This window comes from Lagenorhynchus albirostris, chromosome 13 (assembly GCF_949774975.1).
Source record: "Lagenorhynchus albirostris chromosome 13, mLagAlb1.1, whole genome shotgun sequence".
NCBI lineage: Eukaryota > Metazoa > Chordata > Mammalia > Artiodactyla > Delphinidae > Lagenorhynchus > Lagenorhynchus albirostris.
This window is the reverse complement of record NC_083107.1, coordinates 36,990,679-37,003,875: the sequence shown is the minus strand read 5'-3', so window position 1 is coordinate 37,003,875 and position 13,197 is coordinate 36,990,679. Positions and strand designations below refer to the sequence as shown.

At 39.6% G+C, this 13,197-nt stretch overlaps 1 pseudogene; it reads left to right on the top strand.

Annotated features, from left to right (window-relative positions):
- The first annotated feature begins 12,477 nt into the window (after window positions 1-12,477).
- Window positions 12,478-12,870, top strand: LOC132531740 (phosphatidylinositol N-acetylglucosaminyltransferase subunit P-like; annotated as a pseudogene).
- The last annotated feature ends 327 nt before the right edge of the window (window positions 12,871-13,197 follow it).

The following is a 13,197-nucleotide window of genomic DNA, read 5'->3' as shown; positions in this document are numbered from 1 at the left end:
CGCTAACCTGCCCGAGTCTGTTTTGGGTTAAACCCAGCATTGTCACTTTTTCAAAAATAGGCTTCTTCTCAGGAGAAGGCACCTCTCTTTATTAGGGCCACAGCTAACTTTGAACCCTGCTGGCTGCCTTCAGTACATGGGTGATATGGTGGTTTTTGTGTGTCACTGACTTCTCGAAGTTCATACCTTGCAAACCAGCCAGACCCTATTTCATGCTTGATTCAGCCATATTGGAGTTTCCCTGTGTTCTCACTCCCCCAATCAGCTTCAGGTGCTTCCCCAGCACCACCAACTCCTTATCCCAGAGCACCTGCTAAGTACAGCCAATCTCCACGGCACTATTAGTACGTGGTTGCTGCTCCCAATAGAACAACAGCTGATGTTACTATAGCACTTTTCTATTTAGAAAGCACAGTTAAACACAGTCTTACTTCATGCTTACCCCAACCTTGTGAAGTAGGTACTCTTACTCCCATTTTTCAGGTGAGGAATCTGAGGCTCAAAGAGATAAAGTCACTTATCCATGGTTACACAGCTTGTTTTGAGAGGGACAAAACTGGGATTCAAACCCAGGTCTTCTGAGAAAAATAAAATATATGTCTGTAGTTGCTTTTATAAAATATCCTTGGAAATATATATAAGAAACTATTTTCATGGATGACCTATTGGAAAAAGAGAACTGGGTGGCAGAGGGACAGGAATGGCAGAAAGGTTTCCCACTATGTGTACCATTCTGTGAACCATGTTACCGTATTATCCATTTAAAAAAAAAAAAAAAATCTTGTCCCTGCCTTACTTCTTTGGCCTGATCTGCTGATTCCTCTATCGGTGACCAGCTTAAAAACCACTCAGCTGAATGCATTAAGGCATCATGCTCCTGGAACTGGCAGTATTTTTGGTGTAAAATTCGTGTATAGCTTCAGTTTTCCAGCATGAATCCATTTTACATTACATTAATGTAATGTGTGAAGACATACCCAATCTCATTTAGGAAAAAAAAGAAAGCTCTATTTTCCTTGTCAAGGCAGGCCTGACCTGTTATCTGGGCAGTGCATCTCAGCCAGCCTATTAAGTGTCTGAGACTGCAGGGAGGTAACAGCACTTCCAGTGTCATCAGCCAGGGGAGGATCTGGGATGATCCACTGTTCTGGTAATTCAGAATTTGAGGACAGGATGGGGGATTTTTCCCTCTGTCAGATTCTTAGAGCTTGGCAGAACTTCTCTCTGGCAAACAACAATTTGGTGAAAAATTAGTCTCTGAGAATTGTCCTAAGGGCATACTGCAAATGAAGAAACAGTCTTTCAGTAAGAACAGGGAGGGGCTCTGGCATTTGAGACACGGACAAGCTCCTTTACCCCTGCTCCATGCTTCATGTTCTGGAAGTTCTACCCCAGAAGTTCTACATATTATACAAGTACAGCCAAGAAGACAGGGGCTCCTCCCCAGAATCCCCCAATCTGGGATTACAGTTTAACCCCAGGAGGGACAGGCTGCTAGTTTTCTCACACCTCTACCATAGCCCCTTGTTGCAAAAGCTCTATAGCAGGCAAGCACAGCAGAGAGGACCAGGTCTCCTTTCCCCCATCCAGGCTTCACTCATAGAAACTGGATCACTCATACATTGCTGGAAGGAATGTCAAATGGTACAGCCACTCTGGAAATCAGTTTGGCAGTTTCTTAAAAACCTAAACATACAACTACCATACAACATAGCAATTGCAATCCTGGGCATTTATCCCAGAGAAATGAAGACATATGTTCAGACCAAAACCTGTACACATATGTTTATAGCAGCTTTATTTATAATAGCTCAGAACTGGAAACAACCCAAATGTCCTTCAACAGGTGAATGGTTAAACAAACTGATACATCCATACAATGGAATACTCCTCAGCAATAAAAAGAAACTATTGATCATGAAATAACCTGCATGAATCTCCAGAGAATTATGCTGAGTGGAAAAAAAATCCCAAAAGGTTATATACCATATAATTTTATTTACATAACATTCTCTAAATGGAAAAATTATAGAAATGAGGAAGAGATTAGTGGTTGCCAGGGATAAGGAGGGGTGGGGGCAGGAGGAAATTGGGTGTGGCTATAAAAGGATAACATAAGGGATCTTAGTGGTGATAGAAATGTTCTGTATCTTGACGGTATCAGTGTCAATATCCTGACTGTGATGTTGTACTGTAGTTTCGCAAGATGTTACATGGGAAAAACCGAGTAAAGGATTTTTGTATATCTCTATATTATTTCTTACAGGTATATGTAAATCTACAATTAAATCAAAATAAAAAGCTTAATTTTTAAAAAAATTGGAAAGGATTTGAATAGACATTTGTCCAAAGATGTACAGATGGCTAATAAGTACATGCAAAGATGCTCAACATTATGAGTCATTAGAGAAATGCAAATCGAAATCACAATGAGATAGTACAGCTATAACCAAAAGCCAGACAATAACAAGTGTTGGGGAAGATGTAGAGAAATTAAAACCCTTATACATTGCTAGTGGGAATGTAAAATGGTGCAGTCACTTTTTTTTTTTTTTTTTTTTTTTGCGGTACGCGGGCCTCTCACTGTCGTGGCCTCTCCCGTTGCAGAGCACAGGCTCCGGACGCGCAGACTCAGCGGCCATGGCTCACAGGCCCAGCCGCTCCGCGGCATGTGGGATTTTCCCGGACCGGGGCACGAACCCGTGTCCCCTGCATCGGCAGGCAGACGCTCAACCACTGCGCCACCAGGGAAGCCCCGTGCAGTCACTTTTGAAAACACTTTTGTACCACATGGATGATCCTTGAAAACATTTTAAGTGAAAGAAGTCAATCACAAAGACCACATATTACATTTACACTTATTATATTTACAGTTATATTTATATCAAATGTCCAGAATAGGCAAATCTATAGAGACAAAGTAGGTTAATGGTTGCCTGGGGGCAACCTGTGTGACTGCTAATGGGTATAGGATTTCCCTGGGGGAGAATGAAAATGTCTAAAATTAGATTATGGTGATGGTTGCTCAAACCTGTGAACTTACAGGTAAGAACATTGCCTTTTACCCTCTAGATGGGCAAATACTGGGTTGGCCAAAAAGTTCATTCGGGTTTTCCATAGGTGCTTACAGAAAAACTGGAATGAAATTTTTGGCCAACCCAGTAGTATGGCATGTGAATTATATCTCAATAACGCTAAAAAAAAAAAAAAAAAGCTTGAATTCAAGCTATCTTTTTTTTTTCAATAAATAAATAAATAAATTATTTATTTTGGCTGTGTTGGGTCTTCGGTGCTATGCGTGGGCTTTCTCTAAGTTGTGGCGAGCGGGGGCTACTCTTCGTTGCGGTGTGCGGGCTTCTCATTGCGGTGGCTTCTCTTGTTGTGGAGCACGGGCTCTAGGCATGTGGGCTTCAGTAGCTGTGGCGCTTGGGCTCAGTAGTTGTGGCTCGAGGGTTGTAGAGCACAGGCTCAGTAGTTGTGGCACACGTGCTTAGTTGCTCCATGTCATGTGGGATCATCCCGAACCAGGGATCAAACCCGTGTCCCCTGCATTGGCAGGCGAATTCTTAACCACTGCGCCACCAGGGAAGTCCCTCAAGCTGTCTCTTTCACGCTCTTTTTAAAAAGTTTTATTTGGAAAAAATTTAAAGTCACAAAAAGTTGCAAGATTTACCAATCACTGACATTTTGCCTATTTTTAAGGTCAAATTTCATTGGCTTCAGGCTGATCTATTCATTAGTTTTTTCTGTAGGCCTGGGTTTCAGGTTGTGTTGCTTACTCTACTCCAGTGGTTTTCAGTAGGGCCATTTGGCGATGTTTGGAGACATTTTGGAGGCAGCTGCTACCGGCATCTAGTGCACAGAGGCCAGGGAGGCTGCTAAACATCCGACAGCACAGGGCAGCTCTCCCAACAAAAACCTATCTGGACCAAAATGCTAATAGTGCCAAGATTGAGAAACCTGTTGTACTCAGTGTATTTATCAAAAAGAGAAATATTATGGTCTGGTTAAACAGAGTGGGGATTTTATTCTCAGATGAGAGCTTTGGAGTGTGGAATATGTGTATCTCATATGATTTATCAGTTGGTCTTTCAGTTGGTTCTCTCACCCTAAACATTTGCCTGTTGCCTAGGAGGGTAGGAGCCAGACAGAAAGTGCTGCAGCATCTGAGCAACACTATAAACTAATAGCCACTTAAGTATTTGGAAAAGATGATAGGGCAGCAACTGGGAAGTCAGGTGGCAGCATTAACAGGGCCCAGGGGGACAGTAAATCCTGTGGATTGGGAGGTCTGGTCCTAGTTTGAGGCAGCCTTGTCATGGCACTGGGATAAACCACAGCTATAGAACTTCAAGGATCCAAGAGGTCATTTCACACATGACATTGTGCTACTGTGTTTCCCTCATGAAATGGTGTCACTGTGGCCATTCCCAGAGGTTGATTGCCGTGGGGGTGACTATATGCTAGGATATCTCTACATTCAGCTACCCAAGTCTTTTCAGTGGATATGCCCCTCCCAGTGCCATATGATGGGCCTCTGTGGGGTTTTGCATGGCCTCTAGAGAAGATGGGAACCACAAAGGGAATCTTGGGTCTTCTGAAAGGCCATTGCATAGGAAGTTGAAGCTTTTATCCACCATTTCATATATACGCCATGATGGGCCTAGGGTGGGTATGTGGGAGGGTGCTGGTCATGAACCCCTGAATCCTTTATTTCTGCATATTCCCAGAATGTCTGAAGAGAGCATCCTGCTCAGAGAGGGCACTCAAAAATTTTCAGTAAATATTTGAGTCTCTCCTGTGTCTCAGGCACTGTATGAGGCATACTAGTGGACAAGAGAGACTAGACCCCTAACCTCAGACAGCATATATTAAAAGTAATATATATTTATTCATCAGTTGATTTTTCTCTGTTGAGAAACTGGCTTTATCACATCTTTGCTAGTTATCATCAGAAAGTTTTCAAGATGAATAATCCTTGTCCATGAGAGCGACATAGGGGCCATCTGTTGAGTTTTCTAGAAGGGTTAATAATCATCAGCTGGAGTATGAGACTACTTGAAAATCCTTCTTAAGGTATTTATAGTGAAATGGAAAATACAGGCATATAAAGTGAACCTAAAACTTTGAAGACATCATATGGGAAAAGCTGAATGATGGCTTTTTAAAAAAATGTTACTGGGACTTCCCTGGTGGTGCAGTGGTTGAGAGTCCACCTGTCGATGCAGGGGACACGGGTTTGTGCCCGGTCCGGGAGGATCCCACATGCCGCGGAGCGGCTAGGCCTGTGAGCCATGGCCGCTGAGCCTGCGCGTCCGGAGCCTGTGCTCCGCAACGGGAGAGGCCACAACAGTGAGAGGCCCGCGTACCGCAAAAAAAAAAAAAAAAAAAAAAAAAAAAAAAAAAGTTACTGCATTTGAGTATTAAAAGTTAAGAGCATTCTTTAAAGCGAAATATAATCATTGTGGATGATAAATACTAATTTGGCCACATCTATTTTTCCTTTTAACTGATCTTAGTTCTGTTTTCCTTTTTGTTATTCTGTTTTACATAAAATATTTTAATTTTAAAATTTCTTCAAAGCTTTTTTGTCATGGGGTGGAGTATAAATAAATACTTTTTTGAAAAATCAGACCGGAATGCGGACAATAGATGTCCCCTGAGTTGAAGGTCAGGAAAGGCAGGGGTGGAAACAGGTATACTAGGAAGGATGGAAAGTCCCCTGATAGCATTATGCCTCTATGAGGTCCTGAGCACAGTTCTGTGTCATTCCAGACAAAACTGACCTTTGTCTAAAGAGTTATTTTTTTAAAGCCAAATATTTTTGGTACATCAAGGTCCTCTACTCCTTAGATAACTGAGATCCAGTAACTGTACAGTAACATGGTTTTATCCATGTTTGCAAGCTTGATACAATGAACAGAAGTTGAAGAAAATGAGAGACTTGAACTTGGATGATAATCTGGGAATCTTTCTTAACAGAATCCACTAGAAAAGGATAGGGTGCTCTCTCAGGTTGAAAATCAGTCCCATTTTGTCATAGGTGAACTTTGTTAGCTTTGTCCTATATCTTTGCAAAGCACAGGCAGAATCTGAACCCCTTTTTGGAGATCCAGAGAGTAAATGCCATTTCTTTTACCTGGAGTTTCAAACAGCCAACTTTGAGGCTCTGCTGGATCCAGGCAGTGATTTCCTTCTTTAACCCTTCCACAGAGTTGTGGAGTTTTGGGGGTTTTTTTTGCCTCTGAGCACCACAGAGATTTCCCTGACACAGTTTCCTGTGTTCACACGTAATTACTAGTGAGCCCATTACTGATGGTTCATAGGGATGACTTCGGAGGAACTGGCTTCCTCTCGTGCTCTGATCTTGCCTTTACAGTCCCTCATATGCAGGAGCTGAGTCTCCTCCACCCTCAAAGAGCCTAACTTGGAGCCAGGCATACAGACATGGCTAGTTAGTATTGGCTCAATTGTTTCAAGACGTTTATGGCTCTCTAAAAGAAAGTATGTACACATCTATTAGAATGGCTGAAGCAAAATTAGAAATAACACCAAATGCTAGCAAGGATGCAGAAAAACTGAATCACTCATACATTGTAAAATGGTACAGCCAGTCTGGAAAACAGTTTGGCAGTTTCTTACAAACCTAACACTCACTTACCATATGACCCAGCAATTTCATTCCTTGCATATTTATCCTAGAGTAATAAAATCCTGTGCTCACACAAAAACCTATTCACGAATGTTTATAGCAGTTTTATTCATAATAGCCAAAAAGCAGAAATAACCAGATGTCCTTCAACAGCAGGTGAATGGTTAAACAAACTTTGGTACTTCTATTTATTTATTTATTTATTTATTTATTTATTTATTTATTGCCCGCGCCTCACGGCATGCGAGATCTCAGTTCCTCGACCAGGGATCGAACCCATGCCCCCTGCAGTGGAAGCCCAGAGTCCTACCACTGGACCACTAGGGAATCCCCCAAACTTTGGTACTTTTATACCATAGAATACTGTACAGCAATAAAAAGGAATGAACTATTGATTAAAAAGCCCATCGAAAAAGATACTATATGATTCCATTTATAGAACATTCATAAAATAATAAAATTTTAGAAATGGAGAACAGATTAGTGGTTGCCTGGGATTAGGGTTGTAAGGAGAAGGAGCAGGATGAAGGTGGGTGTGGTTATGAAAGGCAACAAGAGAGCTCCTGTGGTTATGTAATTGTCCTGTATTTTGACTGGGGTAGTTGATATACAAACCTATTCATGTGATTAAATTGTATGAACACACGCATGAGTACAAGTTAAGTTAAAGAAATCTAAATAAAATTGGTGGATTATACTAATGCCAGTATTCTGGTTGTAATAGTGTTTTGAGAGCTATTAGCATTGGGGGTAAACTGGGTAAACAGTATACAGATCTCTCTGTATTCTTTCTTACAACTGCATGTGAATCCACACTTAATAAAATTTCAACAGCCGTTCATGATTAAAAAAAAAAAACTCAGCAAACTGGAAATAGAGGGGAACTTCCTCAGTATGACAAAGAGCACCCACAAAAATCCTTGTCCTCCCCAGCAGCAGGCTTTTTTTTTTTAAGCCATTCTCATAGGTATATAGTGGTATCATGTTGTTGTAATTTGCAATTCCCTAATGACAAATAATACAGAGCATCTTTTCATATGCTTAATAATCATTTATGGATCTTCTTTGGTGAGGTATCTGTTCAGATCTTTTGTTCATTTTTTAATTGGGTTGTTTATTATCTTATCGTTGAGTTCTAAGAGTTTGTATAATTTATATACAAGTCCTGTACCAGATATATGTTTTGCAAATATTTTCTCCAAGTCTTTCACTTGTCTTTTCATTATTTTAATGGCATCTCTTGCAAACAAATTTAATTTTAATAAGGTCAAACTTATTAATGTTTCTTTCCTGGATCATGCTATTGGTGTTATATTTAAAAATTCGTTACCAGACCCAAGGTCTTGCAGATTTTCTCCTTTGTTTTCTTCAAGGAGTTTTTTTTTTTTTTTGCGGTATGCGGGCCTGTCACTGTTGTGGCCTCTCCCGTTGCGGAGCACAGGCTCCGGACGCACAGGCTCAGCGGCCATGGCTCACGGGCCCAGCCGCTCCGCGGCATGTGGGATCTTCCTGGACCGGGGCACGAACCCGCGTCCCCTGCATTGGCAGGCGGACTCCCAACCACTGCGCCACCAGGGAAGCCCCCTTCAAGAAGTTTTGTAGTTTTGCGTTTTACATTTAGGTCTATGGTCCATTTTGAATTACTTTTTATCAATATATAAGGTGTAAGGTCTGTGTCTAGGTTCATTTTTTTGCATGTGGACATCCATCACCATTTGTTCAATCACCATTTATTGACAAGACTATCCTTTCTCCATTGAGTCACTTCTGCCCCTTTGCCAAAGATCAGTTGGTTATACTTGTGTGGGTCTATTTTTGGACTCTCTCTTCTGTTTCATTGATCTACATGTCTGTTTCTTCACAAGTACCATGTTGTCTTGATTATTGAAGACATACTGTAGTAAGTCTTGAAATTAGGTAGTGTGAGTCTGGAAAGTTTGTTCTTTTTCTTCAGTATTGTGTTGGCTATTCTAGGTCCTTTGCCTTTACATATAAACTTTAGAATCAGCTTGTTATTATCTACAAAATAGCTTGCTGAGATTTTGATTTTGATTATATTGAATCTACAGATTAAGTTGGGAAGAATTGACATCTTAACAATATTGAGTCTTCCAATCCATGAAGATGAAATAGTTTTATTTATTTAAACCTTCTTTGCATCAGTGTTTTCTAATTTTCCCCATAGAGTCCTGCACATATTTTATTAGCCTTATTCCTAAATTTTTCATTTATTGAGTGCTATTTTTTAAATTAAATTAAATTAAATTAAATTTTTTTATTTTTGGCTGTGTTGGGTCCTCGTTGCTGCATGAGGACTTTCTCTAGTTGTGGCAAGCGGGGGCTTCTCATTGCGGTGGTTTCTCTTGTTGTGGAGCATGGGCTCTAGGCACACAGGCTTCAGTAGTTGTGGTATGTGGGCTCAGTAGCTGTGGCGCACAGGCTTAGTTGCTCCACAGCATATGGGATCTTCCCGGGCCAAGGATCAAACCTGTGTCCCCTGCATTGGCAGGCGGATTCTTAACCACTGTGCCACCAGGGAAGTCCCTATTGAATACTATCTTAAGTGGAATTGCTTTTTGAAATTTTAGATTCTAATAGTTTATTGTTATTCTATAGGAAAGTAATTGACTTGTGTATTAACATTGTATCCTGAGACTTTGCTATACTCACTTTTTAGTTCCAGGAGTGTTTCTTGTCAATTCTTTGGGATTTTCATGTCATCTGTGAATAGAGTTGTGTTTCTTCCTTTCTAATCCATATAGCGTTTATTTCCTTTTTTTGCCTTAAAGCACTAGCTAGGAATTCCAGTACAATGTTGAATAAGAGTGGTGTGAGAGGACATCGTTGCCTTGCTCCTAATAATAGGGGAAAGCATCCAGTTTCTCACAACTAAGTATGATGTTAGAGCTGAACAGATACCTCACCAAAGAAGATCTATAAATGGTTAACAAGCATATGAAGAGATGCTCAGTATCATTTGTCATTAGGGAATCGCAGATTACAACAATGTGATACCACTATATACCTATGAGAATGGCTCAAAAAAAAAAAAACAAAACCGCTGGAGAGGACAAGGAACAACAAGAACTCTCATTCATTGCTGTTGGAAATCCAAAGTGGTAGAGCCACTTTGGAAACAGTTTAGTAGTTTCTTACAAAACTAAACGTAATCTTACCATATAATCCAGCAATCATGCTCCTGATTTGAAAACTGATGTCCCAACTGGCAACACAAAAACCTGCATGTGAATGTGTATAACAACTTGATTCATAATCTCCATCAATAGGTGAACGACTAAACAAAGTATACATCCATACAGTAGAATGTTATACAGCAGTAAAAAGAAGCTGTTCAAGACATGGATGAATCTTAAATGCATACCACTAAGTGAAGGAAGCCAGTCTGAAAAAAAACAACAGATGTATGAGTCCAATTACAAGACATTCTATAGAGATGGTGAGCAAACTATAGAGATGGTGAGCAGATCAGTGGCTGCCAGGGGTTCAGGGTTGGAGAGGCTTGAAAAGGTGAAACCCAGGGGATTTTTTTAGGGCAATGAAACTATTCTGTATGATACTGTAATGGTGAATACAGCATTAAGCATTTTTCAAAGCCATTGAGCTTTGCATTATAAAGAAAAAATCTTGATGTACGCAAATTAAAAGAAGTAATTTAAAGGGTCAGAGATCCCATGATGGAATACAAGATGTGACTAAAGAATATAAATATATTCCAAATGTGTGAAACAACCTCACTGAAATAGGAAGGGAAATAACATGCTGACCTAAGTACTTTGGAAATGAGAGGAGTCTATATGATTAAAAGCAAAAAGAATTGTATATAAGTACCATTTTCCATGGGGGTGTGGGTTAGGAATTCTGAAACTACTATACATGTATATTGGAATTGAAGAATTAAATAAATGAATGATGGGTGATGGGAGCAAGGTTGTTAGAGTGGGAGGTTATAGATAAGCAAGCAGAAGAAGCTAGAATAATACATGTCCTAATGGATTAGATTCGGAAATATCAGTATGAACGCATGTTTAGCTTAATATAGGTACAAGTGGTTACAAATAGAAATATTTAAGACGTGTATATATATATATATATATATATATATATGGGTACACATCTATGTTTACTTGTTCTGTCAACTGAGAGCACCTAAAAGATATGACACCCCAGTAACAATGAACACACCTAGAGCCCAGATCTTGGTTTCTAATACCATTCTCCAACAAAAGGAACCAAGGCTCCTTGGAGAAAAAGCTGATTCTAGGAATGGGGCAGGCTAGCTACAATTTGAGCCTAGAACATTTTGTAGTGCCAGGAAGTTAAAAAAAAAAATGTTCACAAAAACAAAAATCAAAAACCCCTACAGTGATGGCCATATGTCAAAGGGATATCAGAGCCAATGGAATAGAGCTCTTAATGGCCAAAGCTGGAACAATTTGAGCAACAAAATTAATAAAGTAGTATTGTATTATAACTCTAAGTATAAAATTCATGATTCCATACTGGTATAAATAAATGACTGAATAAATAAGTAAATTGGGGAGACTAGATATATCTCTCATACAAGTAATTGATGTAGATATTCTGCCCTTAAAAGGATGGAACATTATTTTCCACTCCTTAAATGTGGGTTGTATGTGGTGACTTTCTTCCAAAGAGTACAGTATGGAAAGAGAGAGGAAAAAAAGAGTAAGTTTACAGTAGAGAAGCCTGACAAACACTATCAGCCAGGTGATCAAGGGTAACATCAGCAGTGATGTCATATTGTTAATATGTTCCCTTGATTTGATGTGATGAGGATGGCACTTTACCTCTGTGGTTGTCCTCCCCAAAACACATTACCCCAGTCTAACCGTGAGAAAAACGTCAGACAAATCACAACTGACAGATATTCTACAAAATATTAGACCAGGACCCCTCAAAACTCTTAAGGGTCATAAAAAAAAAAACACCAAAAAAAACCACCAAGAAAAGTCCAAGAAACAGTCACAGCCAAGAGGAGCTAAGGAGATATAACTGCGAATGTAGTATTGTATCCTGGATGGGATCTTGATGCAGAAAAAAGACATTAAGGGAAAACTGAGGAAATCTCAAGTATTAGCTTTAGTTAACAAGAATGTATCAAGATTGACCCATTAATTGTGAAATGCGAATGATAGGGGAAACAGGATGTGGAGTATATGAGAACTCTCTGTACTATCTTTACAATAATTCTGTAAATCTAAAACTGTTCTAAGAACCTAGGGGCAGGACAGGAATAAAGATGCAGACATAGAGAATGGACTTGAGGACATGGGGAGGGGGAAGGGTAAGCTGGGACAAAGTGAGAGAGTGGCATGGACTTATATATACTACCAAATGTAAAATAGCTAGTGGGAAGCAGCCACATAGCACAGGGAGATCAGTTCGGTGCTTTGTGACCACCTAGAGGGGTGGGATAGGGAGGGTGGGAGGGAGACACAAGAGGGAGGGGATATGGGGATATATGTATACATATAGCTGATTCACTTTGTTATACAGCAGAAACTAACACAACATTGTAAAGCAATTATACTCCAATAAAGATGTTTAAAAAAAATAAGATAAAAAAGAAAAATAAAACTGTTCTAAAAAAAATTATTTTGAAATAAAAGGAATGGGCATGGTCCCTGTGCCACCTGAAGGGGGTCCTACTGCACCTGTGCCCAGGCTGGGGGCACCATCGCCCCTTGGTCTTTCCTTCCATTTTTCCTCTCTACCCATCTCCCTCTGCTGTGCTTGTTTGTGCAGAGGGCTCAGTTCTGAGACTGTCTAAAGCCATTGGGAAAATGGTGGAAAATTCACCATCATCATTGCCAGAAAAAGCGATTTATGCCTTTGTTCTTAAGCTCCCAGTTTGGCTTCACACTCCATCTCCTGTGTGTCTTTATTCCTGAATCTTGGCTTAACTCCTCAGGCTTAAGCTTTTGGCCTCAAAAATATTGGACAGTTACATTATCTGTCCACCTCCTATTTCTTTTTTTTCCTGTCCATCTCCTATTTCTATAGTAAGTGGCTACAATAACCAGCTATGTACTCTTATTTGGAGTTCATACAGTCACAGATAACTATGCTAAAAATCAACAGAAGAAATACCGAGAGAAGTCATCCCAGATATTCCTCCTGGTGAAGTAAATCAAGTGTTCTTTCTTGCAGCCAAAGAACTTTATACTCCAAACTGAGTTATATGTAGACTTAGTAACACAAAGCATTTATGTTTTTGAAATAGTAATTTTGACCACAATTATATTACCTCTTCTCTTATTAATACCCAGTATTCAGATGTTAAAAAAAAGTAAGTTGAACTTCTTTTAGATTAAGTTCTATTAATAATGTAAATGTTCTTAAATATTAGTTATTATGAATAGAATAAGTAAAATCCTGCATTACCAAAAAATTTAAAAATAAATAAAAGGAGTGAACTATTGATACAACAACTTGGATGGATCTCAAATTATGTTGAGTGAAAAAAGTCAAACACAAAATATTACATTTGTATAACACTTTGA